This window comes from Pseudophryne corroboree, chromosome 1 (genome assembly GCF_028390025.1).
Source record: "Pseudophryne corroboree isolate aPseCor3 chromosome 1, aPseCor3.hap2, whole genome shotgun sequence".
In the NCBI taxonomy this organism is placed as follows: Eukaryota; Metazoa; Chordata; class Amphibia; order Anura; family Myobatrachidae; genus Pseudophryne; species Pseudophryne corroboree.
Genome location: NC_086444.1, coordinates 210,293,848 through 210,320,017, shown reverse-complemented (window position 1 = coordinate 210,320,017; position 26,170 = coordinate 210,293,848). Strand labels below are relative to the sequence as shown.

At 46.5% G+C, this 26,170-nt stretch overlaps 1 long non-coding RNA gene across 1 annotated transcript in view; it reads left to right on the top strand.

Annotated features, from left to right (window-relative positions):
- The first annotated feature begins 14,207 nt into the window (after positions 1-14,207).
- The window catches only part of LOC135051872 (uncharacterized), a 59,149-nt gene continuing 47,186 nt past the window's right edge, over positions 14,208-26,170 (top strand). Inside the window, exon 1 of the long non-coding RNA XR_010242216.1 lies at positions 14,208-14,433. This is a non-coding gene — a long non-coding RNA (uncharacterized LOC135051872). The remainder of the gene's footprint in view (positions 14,434-26,170) is intronic.

Sequence of the window (26,170 nt, the reverse complement as noted above, 5' to 3'; positions counted from 1 at the left end):
TACAAGAAAATACACAGATATGAAAAATAACAAACTAAAGAAAGAAAACAAAAAACAGCAAGAGGAGCCGCAACTGGCAGCTCCCCAACTATCTCTCCCCTCCCCGAACACCGGCATACTTATATCCCAAACAACCAACCCCAACTACCAAATGCTAAGAAGGCCTAGATTCTCAGCTAAAACTCTTTAAACAAAACCACTCAAAAGTGAAAAGTCTTGAGCCACAAAAGCAAAGGGGGGGGCTCCCCGAACTATGGTCGCCTCCTCAGGGAGCCAGCTGACGAGCACCCAGCGCAAATCTGTCCAGCCATTGGGCCGCCTCTCTAGGAGAATTAAAGAACTTGGTCTCCCCATCCGCCACAACCCGAAGCCGAGAGGGAAACAGCATGGAGTATGAGAGGTTGAGGTCTCGGAGATGTCATTTAATAGGCATTAACTGGGCTCGGTCTTTCTGGACGTCTGCGGCAAAGTCTGGGAAGGCCGACACCCTGACTCCATTACGGACAAGCGGGCCCTTCGTACGACCCAGGCGGAGAACCGAGTCACGATCCTTATAATGCAGGAATTTGGCTATGAAGGTGTGAGGAGGGGCACCAGGAGGTAGCGGACGAAATGGTATCCTATGTGCACGCTCCACCGTGAATTGGTCCGTAAAGGATTCAGCGCCATACATCTCTTTAAGCCAAGATTCGAGAAAGTCCTCCGGTTGAGAGCCCTCCTCTCTCCCAGGCAGGCCCACAAATCTTACATTGTTTCTACGTAGCCGGCCCTCCATGTCTAGAAGCTTGGTTTGGAGGGAGGAAACCTGCTGGGTCACCGCGGACACGGATTGTTTGAGGGGGCCACACATATCTTCCAAGTTGGAGACACGCGTCTCCGCCTCACCCACTCTCTCACGAATACGCTGAACATCTTGTCGGAGTAAGGAAAGATCGCACTGCACTTTCTCCATCTTATCGGAAAGACGCTGTTCACTGCCCGCTATAGCCTCCAGCACCTGCTGTATAGACGGCACCACTGATGCCGTTGGGGATTTGGTAGTAGATGCAGAGGGGGAGCATGAGTGTGTAGGAGAGGCTCCCTGAGGAGGAGCCAGCGACACCTTGGGGTTGGGTTGCCTTACAAACCTCTCCAGTTTGGCCGCAGCCATATGCTGGCCGTCTCTAACCATGTTGAACAAGAAGCAGTTACACAACCCCCCCGATAGGGTCTCAATATAGAAGTGCAATCAGAAGGTGGCAACAGCGAGGGTGTATGTATTCAGTACCGGTAAAGCAGCCGTGTCCGATCTTTAGGTCAATATATCAATGGAGAGGAAAGCACAGTCAGTGTGTAAAAGTAAAAATAAAGGTAATATTGAGGAGAAAATATCTTGCAGCAAATTCCAGGAGGCAAAGTCAGAGTGTTGGTAGGTAATATACTGTGAGATAGTAGAGCAGTACAGCAGTACAGGCAGCACTAGGCTATATGCAGCCCCTGCAGGTTAGAAGGTCAGAGCTGTGCAGTGAGGCTGTGTGTGGAGCTGCACCCAAAATGGCCACCGGGTGCACAGGCACTTCTCCACTTCTCCCCTTCCCCAGGAGTACCTGCCTTCTTCGTCCAGCCAACAAGTTGTGGGCCACAGTCAGCCAGCCAGGCGCAGGAGGGATATCAGTGTCCCCCAAGGTGTCCCCTGCAGTCAGACAGCGCCGCCCGCCCGCCAGTGAGGATCCGGGAGTCGCGCGGCCGGGAGTGCCAAAATCCAGGCCGGGGATCCGGAGGAGGCACAGGCCGCAAAGTCGGAAGTCATCCGCCGCGGTCAGCCAGCACACGGAGACCGCGGACGAGGGTGCCCGCCACTGCCCAGAGGTGAGGGGGGACCAGCACTGGGAGGTAGACACTCCGGAGGGGCTCAGGATGGGTACAAGAGCTATGTAATCGGGGAGCTCCCGGGATCTGCTGCCTACACCTTCGCCGCCGTGGGCATGCCCCCACACAGACACAACTTTAAATGAATAGTATACAAATTAAAAAATAATACCTTAATCCATCTCAGATAGCCCTTGCATTAATTAGTGCTCATATTTAATTATTTAATAGCCTTTCTCCCCAAACTCAGTCCCTCATTCAATTAATAGCCTGAAAGCACCCATCGTTAAATTTCTATTCACAATTAATAGGCACTACCAAGATGTCACTATTACATTAAAATCCTCTTACCAATAAATTAAAAAATCCCCAACAGACTAACGAATGAAAAGATCAAGTCCACACCCCATTACCTTAAATCATTAACCCCATCACACCAATAAGTCACCCCATATAACATTAGTCTCTCTCTCCGCCGTCCCATCACACTCTCCTTTCATTTTAATCCATTGTTGCACAGATGATATCAGCAGCAGGGGAGATACCAGATAGTGCTCACTGCTGCCTCACTGCCCAGCAGGCCACCATAGAGTTTCAGGGGTAGAGACAGTCTAGGGGTCAATGAGGGGCTGTCCTCCTGCTCCTAGATAATACTCAGGAGGGCTGTGTTGCATAGCCTATAAGCTGTGTATGTTATGTGCTGGTCTGGTGTATAATTAAGTGGCACATAGTCCACGCATAGGCAGCACATGGCCGAATTACTTGCAACATGACCAAATGTTATCCCAAAAAATTGATTACGGGACCAGCCTGGCGGGGCACATGCCTCCCTGCTCCCAACAAGCCTACCACTGGTCAGCGGGGTGTTGGGGATGGAATACCAGTGGCTAGGATCCTGAAGGTCAGTATATCGACACCGGGATCCCGGCCGTCAAAATGCCGGCAGCTGGGTGAGCGCTAGAAAGCCCCTTGTGGGCTTGTGGCTAGCTTCTGTTGTGGACACCCACGAGTGTAAATAGCCCTGACGCAGCCGTCGGCATTCTCGGTGACCGGGATTCTGGCGTCAGTATTCTGACTGCTGGATTTCTGACCGCTGGGATATTAACTACATCCCGTCAGTGGTTACATGATAGCTAAGGGGTTGTGAGGTTTCCAACTTTCTCTACTAACTGAGTCATGTCATGTGACTGGTTACTTATAATTTCATGACACTTAGCCAACTGTAAATAATTAATAACTAATTTAATCAAAACTACAAGGAAAAATAACCACTTTTCTGTGTCTTCTTACAGGCAATCGTAGTGTTTTATTTTAAAGAAACACACCTCATTCTTTTAAAAGACGAGTGCACCTTTACAGGAATTTCCTACAAAATATCCAAATAACTTTTAATGCTGCCCCTTGGTTGCAAAACTAAACTCAGGTCAGAATTGATCAAAATGCGATATTGTCAAAGTTTCTAATGTGGTGATTGCAAATTGTGCAATGTAGGAAATCATAACCACGCTTTATTAAAGCAAGTTTAGAACTTACTTTTTTATAATATATTTAAATATTTATCTGTAAAAAAAAACTATGCCAAGGGGGTGTCTCCCACCCCCCATGTCTAAAGGCTGCCATGTTTTATTAATCCCCCCCCCAGCAGGGGCTGGCTGGCAACGTTCAGCCTGGGGGGCAAACTCAAGCGTTTAGCCCATAATTTCACAGGGAATGCAATGCAACAGTGGTCCTGGAACCCTTAAATTGCACTGGACCGGGGGCAGATGGCACCCTGCCCCCCTGCCCAGCCAGCCCCTGTCCCCCAGTGTCTATAGATACCCAGCAGCAGTAGATCCCTAATGACAATACCCTCCACCCCTTTGGGGGTGATCAATCACCACTGGCACATTCCCCCTACCCATAGGTGTTCATAGGCACCCAATGTGTTGGTACTTATCCCCCACCCCAATGTGTCCAGTTTTACTGTGGACCCACCAAGTATCTTATTGCATATATAATTCAACTGGGAGCATCAGAAGTGCATTGTTAGCATACACTGATCAGTGGGTGTGCAACATTTGTACATCTGTGTGTCTGAATCTGTGTAAAAAGGGCTCTGATAAGAGGCAGTGAACTTAGACAAATGTAAAATGTATAAAGTAGCATTTTGCAAAACTGCAAGAAAAAGTTAAATATTGTATACCTGATTCAAATAAGCAACATATCTGAAATCACATGGCTTAAAAACCACCAATTACGCGTTTAAAGTGAAACTGCCCTTATATTGGCAAGGAACGTCACAATAACTTTTATATGTTCTTACATCTCCTATTAAGGGTTGCATTATCCAATGTCTATATTTCTCAATGTAAAGATATACATCACCTCTTATAGCTTAAATGAATCTCAAGAATTATAAGGTTTATAGTATCGAAATTTTATTGCCTATAATACTTAAGGGAAAAAAAAACATTTTGGCAATTCCAGAAACACATCTCTGGAATTAGGACCATAATCCATTCAGCACAATATTTGTAAAATGTTCAAAATGCATTATTAATCATAAATCATTAAGCAGAATATTCGAACAGTATTTCTTTATGTTCAAATGAAACAGTAATCTCTTTCATGTTACATTTAAAAAGACTGTGCCAAATTGTCAATGCCACAAGCTGGCAAATTCCTTTTATGGCAAGCATCCAGACGTAGAGGCCAACATGCCTCAAGTCTGAATGTCACTGTATATTTCAGTGCATTCAAAGTCATCTGCTGCCTATACGCCTGTTTTCTATATAGAGACATATATTTACATTTTCACTGCATTAACTAAGCAACATTCAATTCCAAACTTGATTTTAGGATAAAATATCAGTTTCAGTGAATTATGAATTTAGTGTTCACAATGTGGAATTGTTTTGTAGACTTTGAAACTATGCCAGATATACTGTAGTGACGCCATTTACTTACATATACGGCAATATTAAACCTATGCAGTAAGACCATGGTACAATCCAGCCATAATCGCTGGCCACACCTTTATTCCTTTTGGCTTCCACTTGTGTCTTCCCTTTAATTATTGGGTTATACCATACTAACACTGCAGGGTATGACATGTACAAATACTATTCACAAGCATGCCACATACTTTTCCATAATATCATACAAAATGCCATATGTATTCCAGACAGCACTCTGTACAAGACATATGTTGGAGGATCTTACTATTACAGCTACAGTATTTCTTTGTACCAGATGTTAATAGCAGTTGTTTCATATACTGTAATTATAACACTGCTAGTTGTTCAATTTATATAAAGTGCCCTTATTTGATTTATGTATAGCTTGGTTAAATATGAAGCCCACCCATATAGCCTCAGGTGTGGAAGTGTATAAAAGCATTACTCAGGCCTGTGGGGAAAGTCTCGATGACGTAACCTTTCATGGGAGGGAATTCTCACAGCGCTATTACCATGAGGATACACTCATAGTCACACCATAAGTAAAGGCGTTACACATCTCCTTGCAAAGTCATCTTCTTATCACCCTACAATTATTAACTGTTAGGGCTGGTTCTAAGAGGGAAACACTCAATGATTCCATTGGAGCTCAGTCACCAATCTACTAAAGCCAAAATGTTACTCTCCATGCAATTATTAACACATTCATGGCCATGACAAAATCCCTAGTGCTAGAATAATCCAATTTCAAGTCTGGATGATGAGGCAATCTGATGCCTAGAGAAATGCTGAATGAATATATGTAATTTGCTTACTGAATTACAAGTTAAATCCAGGCTAGCCAAAAAGTAAATTACCTAAAATAACCATCTACAGATGGGTTACAGTCTCCCTGCATGTGAAATTCTCACACCCTTATGATAATGGCTCACCCTTATGTGAAGGGTTATTTGGATGTACAGGGAAACAAAATAAATTTTAGGCTTACCTCTCAACACATTCCAAATGGGCTCAAAATACACCACACCCCTGATCTGCACCACACAAATACATCATGCAAATACACAGTGCATTTTATTCTTCATTTCTTTCTTGTGAAAACACATAGACACAATAAAACAATGTATACTGATGTGTCCTGTTCTACCTAGAATTTTTGCACCATAAGGAACAAGATGCCCAAAGTAACTTACATGATCCAACACAGCTAGCGTAGTAAATCTTTTTTTTTTTTTTTTAAGAGTCACATTTAAGTTTAACACAAGTACCACTGTAAGTTGCCAATAAAGCATAATGGAATGTAGTGGGAGTTATAGCCGTGGCTACCCTTGTACCAATACGCACACAGATGTCCAAATTACCGCAAGCCCCAGTGGTCAGTGTATGCTGGCAAGTAGTTTTGTTGGTTTTGAGCAAATAAGATGCATGATGTGGCTGTGTGGTAGGCTGGGCCATAGAGAGCCATTCTGGGCCCCGGTAGTGCCATGTACGCCACCATCTTCCTGAACATGTCACGGGGAAGATGGCACCAGCCTTGTTGGAGGACCTACTTCCCAGATGAAGGTAAGTATATTTGGGGTGGGGTGTGGGGGCGGACCCTCCAGTAAGCCTGTGCCCAGGTAATTAGCACACACTCTCCCCCCCCCCTCCCTCTCGGCGTCAGTGGTAGCACAGACCCTGGCGCACTGATAGATGCTATTTGGGACGGCTTGAGCCACAGTGAGAACACATGTGTAGTACAACCTGACAACTTAACACAAGACTGCACAGCATGCATATATAGTACCTACAGTACTATAGATGAAAGGAAGCATCCATAAACTACGGTAGGTCCAAACCTATAATCCTGTAACTCACCATTTGGTGGTGGTTCCATGAGCCATTACGGTAGGTAATAGATACAGGTGGAGATATAAGAAGAGGTGGTAAGTGAAAAATCCACTATAACCAACACTATTGAAACTCAGTATGTATGACATTTGTTGTTTACTCTACTTTAACTGCAAACATCAACAATTTCACTGTCACCATTCTATTGTATGACAATGAGAAATAACCAGATGTTATTAAAAAAAAGGATAAGCACACTGTTATCATTTTTTTCACAAGTGAAAAATATTGCATGCACACATAAATTCATATAGCGCATAATTAATACATAGTCCACACACACACATTGTCAACTATTTGCAGGCACTCAGTTAAAACACAATATCGGATTGCTTAAATAGCCATTGTGAACATAAAATGTAGTGTTCTTTACTCAGGCTTTTCTTTGTTGGGAATGTAAATACCTTATGTGTGCACGAACAAAAGAGAGTTGTGTGGTGAGTCAATAGATCCTGGACTGTCATTGTTACACTATAGGTCAGAACAAACAAGAACACAATATAACATACAAAACCCTAAGGATAGGCAAATGTCTGATCGTGTACTCAAACAGCACAAGCCAGAACCTTGTTTGCTTAAGCCTTTAAATGATTTAGGCAAGACCACCAAAAGGTGACATTCAGTATCATACAGGCCAGACATTGATGTATGATATGTCAAATGTATAACATATATATCTATATATATATATATATATATCTATATATATATATATATATCTATCTATATATATATATATATATATATATATAGATATACATATATATCATGAGGATGGGATTGAGTAAGGATACCGTGTGTGGGATCAAATTGTTCAAGGTCACATAAGCAGTAATCTAGTGGTTATGAGGATATTGTCGCATACTGCTGCAACAAGTTATTAGCAATACCGGAATCATGTATATTACTGTATGATAATGTGGTGGGTTTGACTGGTCTTGGGGCGGGAACTCACATGTAAACAACAGTAATCACATCTCAGGACTTAGTCATCGCCCACCGTTTGAGCCAACCAATGATCCCCAGTGTACTGGATATGTCCCGCCCCTGGACCAATAGCAGAAGACCCAGCCCCAGACATGTACCTTCTCCAATACACAGTATATAAGTATTTTCCCTTACCCAGGAAGGTCAATTGTTGTTGATTCTAAATGGAAATGACTGTCCACTGAGCTAAGGGTGATGTATGCTGGCTGTAACTGTTTCCCATGTAACTGTAACTCTGTACCACTTACTTAGGCTTATATATGTTATACTGAATGATATACTGTACTTATGTTATTTTGTACACATACCTTTTAATATCAAATATATATATATGAGTTAGACCTCAGTATACCGAGTGTGTGACTACTTGCTTTCTCTTTAGGGACATAGTGCTGCGACATTTCACACACTATTATCCGAAGTACCTCATGCATGCACACTGGGCCCGTCACAGCACATCAGCACTAATTTGACTTGTTGCGGCTCTGTCATAGTTCTCCATACTGGTGCCATGTAGCTCCACAGATATAACATTTTCAGCTAATGAAAGTGTTTGTTACTGTATCAGGGGAGAATGGAATGGTCGGTGTAACTGAACTGGTATATAGTAACATGCCTCATTGGATGCATTTGGCCCATGGGACAGTGCCGCAACTAGACATTTTAGAACCCTGTGCCAGAAAAAGAATTGGTGTCCCATTTCCCATCATATTTACAATAGGGACAGTGCACGCCTAAGGGGAGTGTCAAAAATATAGGGACGTGGCTTTATGGGGAGTAGTACCATTTAACATTACATGGCACAGTAGTGTCTGTTATTCATACTACACTACACAATAGTACCCCTTATACACATTACACCATAGTAGAGCCCCTGATACACATTATGCCAGGTAGAGCCCCTGATACATATTAAGCAAGGTAGAGCCCCTGTTACACATTATGCCTGGTAGAGCCCACATTATGCCAGGTAGATTCCTGATACACATTATACTAGTTAGTGCCCACATTATGCCAGGTAGAGCCCCTGATACACATTATGCTAGGTAGAGCCCACATTATGCCAGGTAGAACCCCTGCCAGTTAGAGTGGGGTGGGTGGCGATGGTGGTGCTGGTGTGTGTGTTTCTGTGTCAGTCAGGGACGGATCTAGACTTTTCTTTAGGGGGGGCGGTTTACTGTTTAATCTTGACTCCTCCCTCTACAGTCCCAACTCCTCCCATCTGCAATCCTAACTCCTCCTCTCTCAATTCTGACTGAACTTTTTGAGTGAGACTGAGATAGAGCTTTGTCATTGTTCTATGTACATTGTGCTATGGGGTAATTGTAATTATTAGCCCTAGTACCCACACACCAGCAAGTGAGGGGCAAATGCTCTGTAACCCTTGCTCTCCTGGCTCCTCTGTGCTGCTGTGGTATAAGCTGCAGCACATCGTTCTGCCTCAGGCTCTCCCAGGAGAGCTCTCTTCTGCTCAAAAGTGGGCGTGGCTATGACTGTGTTAGGGGGGGCGGTCGCCCCCTTCGCCCCCCCCTAGATCCGGCCCTGGTGTCAGTGTGTGTATTTGTGTGTCTGCTTATGTTTCTTGCTGCTGCACAGGGAACAGCTCCTGTGCTCCAGTACCCAGCCGAAGTTCCTCCTCAGATACAGCAGGAGACAAGGAGGGGGGGGGGGGGGGGTGGAGCACTTGGGGGAGAGACTCAGACTATCCAGCGCTGCACACAGTAATGTATATTAGTAGTGCTACTATTATACATTATAGCAGGGGTGCGGACACACATTGCTGCGTTGACCTGCAGGTGTTGCTGGCAGCAGTGGCGGAACAAGCGAGCGGTGGGCCCAGGTGCGACAAAATGCTTTGCCCCCCCCCCCCCCCCACATATCCCCACACACACACATCCCATCCAAGTCCACCCCCTCACCCCTGGAGAGGATCTGGTGAGGGGGACCTGCTCAGGGCCAGAGAAATGGATACCTAGCAACAGTGCCGTGACTAGACATTTTAGCACTGTGTGCAAGAAACGGCATCGGAGCCCCACCCCTGCATGCAAAACAGGGGCAGTGCGCGCCGTAGGCGCGCGCAAAAATACATAGTGGCGTGGCTTCATGGGGAAGGGGTGTGGCCACAAAATAATACCATTTCATAAAACGGTACACAGTAGTCTCCATTATTCAAATTACGTCGCACAGTAGCACCACTACACCAGGTAGAGACCCTTTTACACCTTACAGCGGACAGATTCCTCTTTTTACACATTACAGCAGACAGCATGCACTTTTTACACATAACGGCAGACAGCGTGCCCTTTTTACACATAACGGCAGACAGCGTACACTTTTTACACATAACGGCAGACCGCGTGCCCTTGTTACACATAGCGGCAGACAGCGTCCCCATTTTTACACATTACGGCAGGCAGATTCCCCATTTTTACACATTGCGGCAGGCAGATTACCCCTTTGTACACATAGCGGCAGGCAGATTACCCCTTTGTACACATTACCCCTTTGTACACATTGCGGCAGCCAGATTACCCCTTTGTACACATAGCGGCAGGCAGATTACCCCTTTTTACACATTGCGGCAGGCTGATTCCCCCTTTTTACACATTACGTCAGGCAGTCCCCCCTTTTTATACATAGCGGCAGGCAGTCCCCCATTTTTACACATTGCGGCAGGCTGATTCCCCCTTTTTATACATAGCGGCAGGCATTCCCCCCTTTTTATACATAGCGGCAGGCAGTCCCCCATTTTTACACATTGCAGCAGGCAGGCCCAAGAAAGAAAGAAAGAAAGTAAAAAAATAAAGAAAGAAAAAGAGAAAAAGAAAGAAAGAAGAATTATACTTACCCTCTCCGCCGGCTCAGGCTCCTCCGGTGCAGCTGCGTCAGACGACGATTCCCGGGCAGTAGAGAATGAGGAGGAGGGAGGTGGAGGAGGGAGCCGCAGCAGCGCTTTGTTACTGGTGGAGGCGCTGCTGCTGCTGCTCCTCTGCTTCCCTATAGGCTGTTCTCGGAAGACAGCCTATAGGGAAGCAGAGGAGCAGCAGCAGCAGCGCCTCCACCAGTAACAAAGCGCTGCTGTGGCTCCCAGTCCCTCCTCCACCTCCCTCCTCCTTCCCCCGTCCGTGCCGCTGCTCCTCTCCTCGCCGGGCGGCTGTGCGCTGCGGGCAGCGGTTGCCCGCAGCGCACAGCGGCATGTAATGAGTCAGTTTGACTCATTACATGCTTGGGCCCCTGGACAGAGGCGGGCCCCAGTGCAGTGCACTGCTTGCACTGCCGGTAGTTCCGCCTCTGGCTGGCAGTTCTATGTCCACAGTGCATATACGCTGTGTGCCAGGCACTGCTGGCACACACCTAGTTATGGCTCTACCATGGGCCATCAATTGGGCGGTTTATGAAACTTGGGGGGTAATGTATTAAAAACGTCCTAACGGACGTTATGTGTCCAGGTGCATATCACCACATTATCGTGGTGATACGCCCGCTGCCGCCGCCACAATGTATGAAGATGGCCCCCGCCGATGTGTGAGTGCGTTATCCTACCTGTCCTGCGGTAGCGCACCTTCCACATCGGCTCGGCGCCGCAATCTGTGCGCATGCGCCCTTCTCCCTTCTTCCTGTGTTCACCGCCGGAGGCCCCCGACGCATGCGCAGTAGAGCTGTGTGGACCAGCAGAAGAATGTCCACGTTAAATAAAGTTTATTTAAAAAAACAAAAAAAAACAAAGCCACTGCACATTCTGACCACATCGCCTGCCTGGGGGAGGCGTTCCGGACAGTCGGCTTCAGGAGACGAAAAGGGGCAGCAGAGGCAATCATACATTGCCTCTGCTCTTCGTCTCCCGTTCACTACAGCGGGGTAGCGGTAAGTGGCGGGGGCGCGCGGCGACCAAGCTATACGGCGTTAACACGCCGTTCATACATTAGGAGGATGTGCTAATTGCAGGCTTAAGGTGCGCTGTGGTCAGCGGAAACCACAGCGCACTTTCATACATCTGGCCCTTGGTGCAGTACAGTGGGCCAGATGTATGAAAGTGCGCTGTGGTTTCCGCTGACCACAGTGCACCTTAAGCCTGCAATTAGCACATCCTCCTAATGTATGAACGGCGTGTTAACGCCGTATAGCTTGGTCGCCGCGCGCCCCCGCCACTTACCGCTACCCCGCTGTAGTGAACGGGAGACGAAGAGCAGAGGCAATGTATGATTGCCTCTGCTGCCCCTTTTCGTCTCCTGAAGCCGACTGTCCGGAACGCCTCCCCCAGGCAGGCGATGTGGTCAGAATGTGCAGTGGCTTTGTTTTTTTTTTTTTTTTTAAATAAACTTTATTTAACGTGGACATTCTTCTGCTGGTCCACACAGCTCTACTGCGCATGCGTCGGGGGCCTCCGGCGGTGAACACAGGAAGAAGGGAGAAGGGCGCATGCGCACAGATTGCGGCGCCGAGCCGATGTGGAAGGTGCGCTACCGCAGGACAGGTAGGATAACGCACTCACACATCGGCGGGGGCCATCTTCATACATTGTGGCGGCGGCAGCGGGCGTATCACCACGATAATGTGGTGATATGCACCTGGACACATAACGTCCGTTAGGACGTTTTTAATACATTACCCCCAGTATTTTTTATGTGACCATCACATGCATTTCACCATCCTGTTTTTAAACAGCAGGACATTGCAGGTTGTGTTTAGCTAGGCTGTTATATGCTGATTACTGTTGGGAATAGTGGGCCAGATGTATGAAAGTGCGCTGTGGTTTCCGCTGACCACAGCGCACCTTAAGCCTGCAATTAGCACATCCTCCTAATGTATGAACGGCGTGTTAACGCCGTATAGCTTGGTCGCCGCGCGCCCCCGCCACTTACCGCTACCCCGCTGTAGTGAACGGGAGACGAAGAGCAGAGGCAATGTATGATTGCCTCTGCTGCCCCTTTTCGTCTCCTGAAGCCGACTGTCCGGAACGCCTCCCCCAGGCAGGCGATGTGGTCAGAATGTGCAGTGGCTTTGTTTTTTTTTGTTTTTTTAAATAAACTTTATTTAACGTGGACATTCTTCTGCTGGTCCACACAGCTCTACTGCGCATGCGTCGGGGGCCTCCGGCGGTGAACACAGGAAGAAGGGAGAAGGGCGCATGCGCACAGATTGCGGCGCCGAGCCGATGTGGAAGGTGCGCTACCGCAGGACAGGTAGGATAACGCACTCACACATCGGCGGGGGCCATCTTCATACATTGTGGCGGCGGCAGCGGGCGTATCACCACGATAATGTGGTGATATGCACCTGGACACATAACGTCCGTTAGGACGTTTTTAATACATTACCCCCACTATTTCTGGATCACAGCTGGTCCTTGTGGACGCCCTCATTGCATTATGTCAGCTGCTTTGTGTGATTAGATAAGCTGCATGTAAAATAAACAGACATCTATCATATAAATAACAAGGCACTGAGCATATGTAGCTCCTATTAATCCATACTATATACCCATTAGCAATGTACTTCACACCCATTGTAATAACATGTCGCAGAGTTGTCAACATGTTATTCATTATCATGTAAACATAGGAAAACATGCATTTGTGTCTATGGCCATGCCACACAGAGAACACGCATTGAGGCTGCTCTCTGGTTTCTTTCTTTTGGGAAATAATCTACCGTGGCTGCTTTTGCAGCTGAGATTGACCTTGAGAACCAAAATGTACTCTGCATAAAGTGCCTGGTTCAGGTTTGTTAGCAAGCAAAGCAAAAAAGCACAGTGGGCAAAACCATGTTGCACTGCAGGAGGTGGGGATGATGTAACATGTGCAGAGAGATTTAGATTTGGGTGGGTTATATTGTTTCTGTGCCAGGTAAATACGGACTGCTTTTGCATGTAGCCCCAGGGCCGGCGCTACCATTAGGCAGCTTTAGGCAGCTGCCTATTGGCGCCGGCACTTGGAGGGCGGTGCTGAGTGGAGTGCAGTACAGGATGTGCACTGTGATGGATGCGAGGCGCCCGCTCCCTGTTCACCCGGTGTTGGATGTCCGGGTCCTGTCCCCACCTCCCCCTCCTGCACCGCTCGCTCTCCCCCGGCCCCTTCCCTGCTGCCGCAATGACCAGTGAGAAGATCCGCTCCCTACTTACGCTGACAAGTCGTGTAAGGAGAAGAGCTGCTAGAGGACACGGGCGGCTCCTTCACCCGGGATGGCAAGATTTACAGCAGCGGCCAGTACTTCTCCAACCACCGGCTGATCGCTCAGCAAGGTCTGCAAAGCAGGGAGGCGCTCTCCCTGCTCTGCTACCTTGCTGATGTGCACTATAGCTGCCGCAGCCTCTGCCCTTCACTGAATGTCAGGCAGTGAGTAGCGGCATCAGCAGCATGAAGAGCGCGTCCCATCTCTCCCCTTCTCTCGATGACCGTGCCCGGCGAAACTAAAGGGGATCCAGGTGTGCACCGGGCCGGGACCACCCATTGGCCATATCAGAGAAATTTTAAATATACTTCCGCTGTCGCCGCCCACCCGCCCAGTCATATCAGGAGGAGACTAGCAGCTCTGAGTCCCGTCCCGAGCTCCGCCTCCCCATTGCGCTGCTTTAAGTCCACGGGTAGCTGCTTGGTGTGACATGATGATGTCACACCAAGAGCAAAGCCTGACCCTCCCCCTGCAAATACTAACTGAGGAGGAGCGCACGCAATAACTAGGAGGTGGAGAAGAGACATCAGAGTTAGAGACCCACGTGTGACAGCTGCCTGTCCCTTAAGTGGAGAGGAGGCACTGCTTCAGCCTTTATCAGGTAAGTGACAGTCGGAGGCTCTCTGCATTGCATATAGACTACATATTAAGTTTAATTGACACATAGATTTAAAGCATTTGTTTATTCTAATAGAGCTATATATTTTAATGTTACACATGCACACATATATTTATATACACATAATTTTAAATAAAATTCCACAGAAGGCATATGTCAGAAAAAGTATGCCTTAGGTACACAGATTACTGCATCCTATGTACACATGTCCCCACCCTCCCATTGACTCCCAGTCAGCGTCCAAACCCTCACCGTCCCTCTAACCCCATCAGCGTCCCTACCCTCACTCTCCCTCTAACCCCCCTCAGTGCCCCTACCCTCGCCCTCCCTCTAACCCCCCTCAGCGTCCCTGCCCTCACCCTCCCTCTAACCCCCCTCAGTGTTCCTTCCCTCACCCTCCCTCTGTCTCCCCCTCAGCGTCCCTGCCCTCACCCTCCCTCTAACCCCCCTCAGTGTCCCTACCCTCACCCTCCATCTAACCCCCCTCAGCGTCCCTACCCTCGCCCTCCCTCTAACCCCCCTCAGCGTCCCTGCCCTCACCCTCCCTCTAACCCCCCTCAGTGTCCCTACCCTCACCCTCCATCTAACCCCCCTCAGCGTCCCTACCCTCGCCCTCCCTCTAACCCCCCTCAGCGTCCCTGCCCTCACCCTCCCTCTAACCCCCCTCAGTGTCCCTACCCTCACCCTCCATCTAACCCCCCTCAGCGTCCCTGCCCTCACCCTCCCTCTAACCCCCCTCAGTGTCCCTACCCTCACCCTCCATCTAACCCCCCTCAGCGTCCCTACCCTCGCCCTCCCTCTAACCCCACTCAGTGTCTCTGCCCTCGCCCTCCCTCTAACCCCACTCAATGTCACTGCCCTCACCCTCCCTCTAACCCACCTCAATGTCACTGCCCTCACCCTCCCTCTAACCCCCCTCAATGTCACTGCCCTCATCCTCCCTCTAACTCCCCTCAGTGTCCCTGCCCTCACCCTCCATCTAACCCCCATCAGCGTCCCTGCCCACACCCTCCCTCTATCCCCCCTCAGCGTCCCTGCCCTCACCCTACCTCTAACTCCCCCTCAGCGTCCCTGCCCTCACCCTCCCTCTAACTCCCCCTCAGCGTCCCTGCCCTCACCCTCCCTGTAACTCTCCCTCAGCGTCCCTGCCCTCACCCTACCTCTAACCCCCCTCAGCGTCCCTGCCCTCACCCTCCCTCTAACCCCCATCAGCGTCCCTGCCCTCACCCTCTCTCTAACTCCCCCTCAGCGTCCCTGCCCTCACCCTCCCTCTAACCCCCCTCAGCGTCCCTGCCCTCACCCTCCCTCTAACCCCTTTCAATGTCACTGCCCTCACCCTCCCTCTAACTCCCCCTCAGCGTCCCTGCCCTCACCCTCCCTCTAACTCCCCTCCAGCGTCCCTGCCCTGCCCCTTCCTTGTGAGACCACACACCCTTTTTTGCCGCACGCTGTCCCTTTATGAGTTAAAGGAGGGTGCAAAATTATAGTTTGCAGTGCTGCTTCTTTATCAGCTGGTGGCTGTGGAACCTATAAGATGGTGCCCCCACACTTTTTCACCTAAGGGACTGTGTATTTGGGATTGGGGGTGGGTGTCCCCGAAGATTTGCCTAGGGAGCTGAGGATCCTTGCACCGGCCCTGTGTAGCCCATATGTTAGATAGCTTTATTTTTACACTGCAATTTAGATTTCAGTTTGATCACACCCAACCCAAATCAAATCTAACTCTCTCTGCACATGTTACATCTGCCCCACTTGCAATGCAGCATGGTTTTATCCAGTTGCTTGCTTTATTGCTTTTCTAAAAAACCTGAATCAGGCCCAATATTGTGAAATACAATTGTGTAGTCAGAGTTTCATTTTCTTATCACTTTCATTTTCTTATCATTGCTCCAACTACCCCAGTAAGTGACCGAAGTGGAACATAAGAGTATCAAACTATTGCTGTAGATACAGTATGCCCAGAGCACAAATCTCTATAACCTCATCTAAAAGCACGCTCTTTGTTATAAACTCATTTACCACTATCATTCCTGATTCTGTTTTGTGCCAGCTACAGAGAGCCATAACTATTATGTGACAACCACAATGTGAATGTGTCGATCAATAGGACACTTGTTAAGGTTAGTTAAAGTAAATGTAAGCTATTTATAAATACAAATACACTGTATCTTTCTGGCTCACATTGTTACAGTTACATAAACATCCTGCTGGCTTCCATTTCTTTCAGTAATGTCTGTTTGAATCTAGTTATTTCTTCTCCCAGTAGCCATCACCTACAAATATTCTAATCATTATCATAGAAAGTAAAGGATCCAACTTTATTAGCAGGTCTGAGTAAATGCTGATGGAACTATAACCGACTAAAGCCCTGTACACGAGGGGAGATTTGTCCCGAAGATGTGTGCTGAGCGATCTAGCACAGATTGCTCAGCACACATCTCTCAAGGTCAGCACAGTGCGATGAGTGAGGGAGGAAAAAATATAAAAAAGGCTCACTTCACCCGGCGAAGTGAGCGATCTCACCAGATGCCCAATCTAGAGCCGGCGACGCGCAGGACCCTGCATCGCTGTCGTCGACGCCCCTACACACGGAGCAATGTTTGCTTAATTTCTAAGCGATCTAGTCAGATTGCTTAGAAATTAAGTAAATATCGCTCCGTGTGTACCCCCCTTAACTGTGCTAATACTTCTCAGAGTCTGATTTTCCTGTAGAGAAAATAGGATCATCCCCAATCCGCTGATCGCAAGCTTGATACTGACTCTGTCCTCTGTCTATTATATGGTATCTGGTCTATGGGCTTAATTCAGATCTGATCGCTTGGCTGTGTTTTTTGCTGTCCTGCCATCAGATAGTCGCCGCCTACAGGGGGAGTGTAAATTCGCCGTGCAAGTGTGCGACTGCATGTGTAGCTGAGCTGCAAAAATTCACTTTGTGCAGTCTTTGCGCAACCCAAGACTTACTCTTCCAGTGCGATAGAATCAGGCTGATCGAGGCTGGAGCTGGCATCAGACACCCTCCCTGAATACGCTAGGGCACACCTGCGTTTTCCAGAACACTCCCAGTAAACGGTCAGTAACCACGCACAAACGGCTTCCTCCTGTCAATCACCTTGCGAACGCCTGTGCAATTGGATTTTTTGCACCATCCTGTCGCTGACCGGCGATGCCCTTTGTTGCTATCCAATGCACCTGCACATTGCGGTGCATACGCATGCGCCGTTTGATCGCCAGCTATACGAAAATGCACAGAAGCGATCAGATCTGAATTACCCCCTTTAGATCTACACTAAAAAGGTCTACAGTCCACTAATGGTCAACATGCATTAGGTCGACAGGTCAAAATGTCGACAATCGAAAAGGTCAACATGGTCAAAAGGTCGACATATGGTCGACACGTGTTTTTGTGTTTGTTTTTTTTACAACTTTTGCTGCATTTACTATCCATGTCACAAACTATTACCTTTAGTAATGTTGTGGCAAGCAAAGCGAGCCACCACGCCTGAACCGTGGTGAGCCAAGCGAGCCCACGAGGGGCAGCATTTTATCAAATTGACTGTCCATGCCACAAACTATCACCAATAGTAACCGAGCGAAGCGTGGCGAGGGGACGCATTTAAACAAATTGAGGGGGGAAAAAACAAAAAACAGAAAACAAAACCCAATTTTTTGGGGTTGTGTCGACATTATGGTCCTGTCGACCTTTTGACTGTTGATCTTTTACTGTTGACCTAATGACTGTCATTTTTTTAAATGTCTATCTTCTGTATCACGACCCTATTATATAGCATCTTCATATACATAATTGACTGAATCTGACACTTGCGACTCTTTACAACTAGAAAGGCAGAACGCAAGAGTGAAGGGCTGGCAAAAATAGGCAGAGTACAACAAAAATGTGTGCTAGCATATATACGTGTGTCAGGTTTTTGTAGACTGGCGCAAATACATTCACTGACGAGGATGATGGTTGGATTAAACCCTACTATTTCATTCATTGCTTGGGCCTATATTATACGAATTAATGGTTGAATTATTAGCTTCTTTCCATTCAAGGGAAGATAGATTCTGCCAAAGTAATTTTTTTTATTACATTTAAATTTCCCTATAATCATACATGAATGATACTTAGAATACTAAAATACATTATAAGCTATATATTTTTTTAAAGAATTGTAATCAATAGATTTAACACATTCTGCCAACACAAACAGACTTGATTAACATTGCTACTCTATGTATAGTCACCTTACAATATGTATTATTGTTGCTTTTGTGCAAAAGCATATAAATTAGAAATTCATATTTCAATTCTATTATTGGTAACATAAAAGCAAAATGGAAAAAGAACAATCCTGTACACACTATATAATTTTCGGGCCAATATTGGGTGTTGGCCTGATAATTGTCTAGAGCAGGGCTGGCCAAACCAGTCCTCAAGATCTACCAACAGTTCACATTTTCCAGACCACCTAGCTGGTGCACAGGTGTATTCATTACTAATTAAGATGTGCTGCATTCATTCCTAATTGATAATTCTACAGATCTCCAGGAGGCCTTGAAAACATGAACTGTTGGTAGATCTCGAGGACCGGTTTGGCCAGCCCTGATCTAGAGTATATGCTGCACGAGTGTCACGGCTAATGTTGTTTGTGAATCCAGACTAGGTTGAGCTGCTGGGTTTTGGCTTGAGATATTAGGACAGAATTGGGCAGGCTTAATATACAGTAGAATCTACTAATTCATAGACATAGCAGTTCGGCTATTCAGGAACACCTGACTGGATGCTGTCTCAGGTGAGTAGAGCTGGAGATGTTGTACCAGCTATATGGGGAACGGGAACACTGGGATAATGGATTACCAGGGTAGTAGAATAGCTGGGAAGTTCATAACACTGAGGGTTAACTATCACTGGGATGAGATTAACCAGTGAATCTGGAAATACTGCAACGGATTTGCAGGAGCAGCTTTTCAGGAACACTGGGATAGGCTGTACCAGCGAATTGGGAAATGCTGCAATGGAGTTGCAGGAGCAGCCCTTCAGGAACGCTGGGATAGGCTGTACCAGTGAATTGGGAAATACTGCAATGAAGTTGCAGCATCAGCCCTTCAGGTATGCTGGGATTGGCTGTACCAGCGAATTGCGAAATGCTGCAATGTTGAACTGAGCATCCTATCAGGATCACTGGGATTGGCTGTACTGGTGAATCTGGATATGCTGCAATGATTAACTGAGCAGCCCTTTAGGATCCATGGGATTGGTTGTACCAGTGAATCTGGATATGCTATGATGATGAACTGAGCAGCCCTTCAGGATCACTGGGATTGGCTGTACCGGTCAGGGCCGGCTCTACCATTAGGCAGCTTTAGGCGGATGCCCCAGGGGCACCAGCCACTGGAGGGCACCACTGAATTAATCTAGCAAAAAATCAAAGAATATTTGCTCCACCAACAGACAAAGGGGTCTATTTATTAAGCTCTGGATAAAGTAAACGGTGCTAAAATACCAGCCACTCAGCTCCTGTCATTTTTCAAACCCAGTCTGTAACATGGCAGTTAGACGCTGATTGGCTGGAACTTTATATCCGTCCACTTTATCTCCATCCAGAGGTAAGTAAATAGACCCCTTATTGATCCAAGTTAGACAGTTTAGGAGAAGCATACTGTATATTAGGATGATATATATTTTCAATAACTCCCTCAAAGACCTTTCAAAGACATCAAACTGGCCCTCTGAAGATCCCCTGTTGGGCCTTAGCTTCAAATGAATATTACCTCACACAGGCCCAACCTACCTCCATGCTAGTGACTGGTAGAGCGGAAGCACAGAGCGGTTCAGGAAAGGGCCCTGTGCACCTGCAATTATTGTGACTGTGCAGGAAACGGCTATACCAATAAGAACCACTTTAAGCACTCTGGGGTTGATGTATAAAGCATCTGGGGTTGATGTATAAAGCAGTGAAATGAGTGAAGAAGTGGACCAATGGAGAAGTTGCTTAATATAGCAGCCAATCTACCTATTATTGTATAGAATGTACACAAGAAATGTTACCTGAAAGCTGTTTGGTTGCTATGGGCAACTTCTCCACAGGTCCACATCTCCCCTCTTTTCACTGCTTGATACACGAACCCCTCTATTTGTTGGGTGTCTGGCCCTATTCGTCAATCAGAGAAGAGAGTGTCAAGGGTGTAACTCTCACCATCCTAAATCTGGAGTCTGCATAACGCTACCTCTGCACCTTTGGTAGTCATAAAATGCAGATTGCATAGTTTCACTACCAGAGATCTGCATTATAAAGCCACCAGTGGTTTGAGGACCATCTTGAATAGTCACTAGGATGCTCTATGAAATTGTATATTGGTCACTAAAATATTGTACATATTGTAGGCCATTTTATTACTCCATATATTGCATAAGGGTTGTTAGAATATTATCTGGATTGTAAACAGAGATTGCTATTATTCCAACGCCCCGCATATCTAGACACACAGAATGCTTAGTAAAAGCATGAAAAAAATAAATGTAAAAATATGTTTTGGTCTGAAATGCATTACTAGTACATAGATGTGTATCTGCTTGCCATGTGTGACTGAGTTTGCGTGCTCCCTAATGTAATTTACATAATTCTAGCTATAGTTTTCCTACTGTATGCTAAAAACATTCTGAATACCTTACCAGCAATTAAGATCAATCCTGAAGCCACAGGGAATGCTGCAAAATATTGCTTTCCAAGTCAGTTGCCAGACATGAATAAAAACTGAACTTCAGTGTATAGGATGACTGTAGTCTGTGGAGCCTTAAAGAATAGATTTCAAGATTAGCGCACAAGTCCTTGGATGGAATAATTAGAAGTGATGAATATGAAAACATACCTGTCCGTTTGGTAAGTGAAAACATGCCAAATCTATAAGCATGCCTGCTCTCCTTCACTGGCTGCTGTGCCAAGACCTCTGAAGGGAACCAGAGGTGACGTATATGTTGGCTTTAACAGTAAACTGGCTTCATATTTAACCTAAGTCCATGAAGCTAAATTAAAGCATAAAAAACTGCAATCTGCACTATGTTGAACCTGCTCTATTATACAGAAATATGACCATTTTCACATAGCTGACGCTTGTCACCTGAAATAAACGAGACTGATTGACAGTCATTGCAATTGTTATGACCAGGCCATTATACAGTATTGAAGGGTAGTTAAAATAAACATGAACTATTCCCGGATTTCACCGAATCCCAACTATTCCACTGCTTGATACAATATTAACACAATAACTAATATTTTAATCACAGTTATAGCTAGATATTATTTCTTCCTCTCTATAGGTAAATTTCAAAGGAGCTGCTCTATCCTCTCAGATACTCTTTAGCCTCACCCCATGGCTAAAATCACAGCCACCTAATCAGATGTGTCACGGGAATCAGTAACACTGCCAGATTATGGAGCAATTGCTTCTAAGTTCTAATAGAGTATTTATTTCTGAATTCCTGACCTTTGGCTCATTTCCTGACAATGAACCTGGGGCTGCTAAAGGTGGAAAGTATACTAGCCGGGACACTAGTAATTATTGCAAGATATTTGATAGTATTAAAAAAGTGACCAAAACTCTGGGCTCCTCGTATCCCTGCCATAAGGGATCTCATGATTGTTGCTTGAACCATGCATTGACATTAACTGATGCACTCAAATTGAGTGACTCAATATGTGATTTTGATGTGTATGCTGAGGTTTACGTTCATTTATATTGTTTTTAAATACGTATCGGTTTAGTGCGCATCAATGTATTTGCTGTATATGATGTGATGCTCTAATAAAATGTTTTTAAAAAATTGTTAGTTTCACCATCATCAGCTCCAATTTCTTCTAATATATAGATAGGCTTACTGGTTCTCACTTTGGGGTTTGTGTGAAAGCCGGAATGGTCCAGACTCTGGGAACACTGGATTGGACCAGACCGGCTCCCTACAGCAACTTGTGTCACTGTGGAGCTATCTGTGCTTGTCTCCGTGTATGACACACAGCAAATGGTTCAGGGACATTTTGCAGTACCCTCCTGATCTGCAGCTGCTGCACTCAGGGAGAGGGAGTGGGAGCAGGATGGCTGAAATGGTCCAGACTCCGGAACCCCGCACCGGACCAGTATCCTAAAGAGACTTGTGCTGTTGTGGGGCTCTCTCTGTGACCATGCCCGTGTATGTAACAGCTGTCACACAGAAAATTGTGCAGGTAGACGGGCACAGAGAGCTCCTCAGAGGCAGAGGTCGCTGCAGGTAGCTGGTCCGGACCGTTCCAGCTTTCAACCAATCCCCTCGTTTGACTCTACTATTTCAGCCTACTGTAGATATGTTTGAAAGGTGAGCCCAGATTTTTGGGCAATAATTTTGCTAAGAACCTTAATTTCACTCAGTGTTAAATTGTAGAGTTTATTATAATTGTTCTGATTACCAGTGTTGTTAGTGCTTAGAGAGTGCACCTGCATTTTCTTTTTTTCTGTCTGGCTCTACCAGTCTCAGCAGGGTAGCATCTCTCATGTTTAAAATTTAGCTGTGCACACAAACACATTGCATGGGTTACCTGTTATTAGAGTTGGCAGCACCTCCCCTATACTTCCGCGTGTAACTGTAGTGCATTTGCACCAGCCCTATTCCCTGCATGTACACAACTCTGAATCGTTCACAATTCCGCCTGCAAGCCCACAACATACCCACAGAACACTATTCAATTGTTGCTCTGATTAGGAGCAACTGCCCTGGATGACCATTACTTAATGTGCTTGTAGTGCCCAAAAGAGACTAAATTCATCTCACCTTTTGGGAATGCTGCCAGAATGGCAGTTTGAGTGGCCAATAGATGGACTTTTCACTGATTTCAGCTTGCCACCTAAAGAGGGCGTGAGAAGAAATAATGGGTGCATGCGGCACTCATGCATGATATGAACAACAATTGAACAGCTCTATTGGGGGGGGGGAATTGAATCCCCCCCATCTATTTCTTAGTGTATTACTAATATTATTATTACTATTATTATTATTACTAGTAGTAGTAGTAGTAGTAGTAGTATTCTTACTGTATTATTATTATTATTATTATTATTAGTAGTAGTAGTAGTAGTAGTAGTACTAGTAGTAGTAGTAATCTTATTGTAGTATTATTATTGATATTGCAGATTAATTGACACTTAATCAGCCATATTTTATACCCAATGTGACACTATCCAATAATCCATATGAGATTCTGGGTAGAAACATAGAAACATAGAATTTGACGGCAGATAAGAACCACTTGGCCCATCTAGTCTGCCCCTTTTTTGTATCCTTTAGGCAATGTCAACCCTTTTTGAACTTAATTCTTTATAAGGATATTCATATGCCTATCCCAAGCATGTTTAAATTGCTCTACAGTCTTAGCCTCTACCACCTCTGATGGGAGACTATTCCACTTATTCACTACCCTTTCTGTGAAGTAATTTTTCCTTAAATTTCCCCTGAGTCTGGGTATGTGTGGTAAATTTTGGATGTTATATGTGTAATTTCTGCTGCGGGGTACACTGGGCTCCACAAGGATTGGACAATGGGGTCTAGAGTAGGATCTTGATCCGAGGCACCAACAGGCTCAAAGCTTTGTGTCAGGAATCGACTCACCACAGCTACATCTGTCCGTCGGTGCGGACTCCGTCCGGGGTCCCTACGTTCTGCTGTCGTCCGCTCCTCTGCCGCCAGACGTCATCCTGGGCCTAGGAACGCTCCTGTAACAGCAGGCGTGTGAGCACGCTGCGTTCCCGCCGGGCCGCGGCATGGGCGCCGCCATGACAGTCTCCATCAGTCAGAGTACGGCGGCCAATCCGGAGCTTGGCCGCACCTCCTTTTCCCACTCTAACCAATGTCTGCACACCAGGGGGTATATCAGGAGCTGCAGGGTGAGCCTGTGGTTGTCCTGAACTTTGTGTCACTCCTGCGACCCATGTGCATGGATTTCTCCGTGTTCCTGGTTACCTTCCTGGATCCTCCGTGTTCCTGGTTACCTACCTGTTCCTCCGTGTTCCTGGTTACCTTCCTACATCTCCGTGGAACTACAAGCATCAGCAACCCCTGCATCTGTATTTGGCTCCACACCTATCTACAACCACAGTGTGCTTCAGCCTCAGCAGTAGAGACTCTCTCCAGGTGCATTCTATCACCTCACCTGTGAAGCAGCTTGCTAGCTGCCTGTGCTTAACGAACTGCACTGTGAACATTCACGTGAGTCTCCTGCATCTGCTACCAGGTTGCTATACATTTATTACCATCTCTGCTGGCTCCACGTTTTAAACCATTCTGGTTCTCACACCAGTGAACTTATCCATCATTACCATTTCCTCCATAGACTCTCAGCTTCCAAGCTGCACCATTTCCATTGCATACTTTTATTTGTTTATTCCTGCACGTTATTCTGCTGCCATATTGTGTGAACTTTTATGTTAATAAAACACCATTGCGCTGATGCGCAGAAACCCAATCCAGCCTCCTCACTTCTTCCATCCTACCTCCACTGACCCACTAGCGCCCCCTCCGGGGACACAAGCAAAACCGAACCTGACAGTAAGTTCAGGACCGATGGACTTGGACGGTGGTCAGAGTGTGGGGTCAGGGGCCTTACAAAATCTGGTCTCCCGCTTGGATGGTCAAGAGGCTGTGCAGCAGCAGATGTTCCAGTTTCTGCAAGGGATATCCTCCCGGATTGATACACTACAGCAAACCCTGCCTAGTGTACTTGCTACTCCAGTTCCAGTTACCCCAGCACCTGCAAGTGCTGTGAGTTCTTCTACGCCGGCTGCATCAGCTTCAATGTCACGCTTGCACCTGCCCGTGCCTAGCAAATAATATGGCAGTCCGAAGTTATGTCGCGGGTTCCTTAACCAATGTGAAATCCAGTTTGAATTATTATCACACAATTTCCCCACGTCAAGATCCAAGGTTTCCTACATTATCTCACTGCTCTCTGGTTCTGCCTTGAGTTGGGTGTCTCCTCTGTGGGAACGTGCTGATCCTCTGATGAACAACTACGCTGAATTCGTGTCAACCTTCAGAAGTATCTTTGACGAGCCAGGTCGTGCAACATCTGCCTCTGCAGACCTTATTCAGCTTCGTCAAGGTACCCGGAGTATGGGACAATATGTCATCCAGTTCCAGACGTTAGCCGCAGAGATTCAGTGGAATAATCAAGCCCTGGTAGCAGCCTTCTGGCATGGACTTTCAGATCGGATCAAGGATGAACTGGCAACCCGCGATGTCCCTGAGCAATTGCCTGAACTGATTTCGCTATGTATCAAGTTGGACTCTCGCATCCGCGAACGCAACAGTGAGCGTGCTCGTAGTGAGCCGCGCAAGTCAAGAATGGTACCTTCAGTACAATTTCAGCCTCCACCTTCTGATGAGCCTATGCAAGTTAATAGGTCCCGCTTAACTCCTGAGGAGCGGTCAAGAAGACTCCGTGAGAGACTGTGTCTTTATTGTGCGGCTGCAGGTCACCAGATCAATTCTTGTACAGTGCGTTCGGGAAACGCCAGATCCTGACTTGTAAAGGAGGAGTCAAGTTGGGATCTTCTAGACAAGCTCCTTCAAACCAAGACCTCATTCTTCCTGTGACTTTAGAGACTACAGATGGTCTTCAGTCTGCATCTGCGTTAGTGGACTGTGGAGCCGCAGGAAACTTCATCACTCAAGCTGCGGTAGATAAGTTTCGTT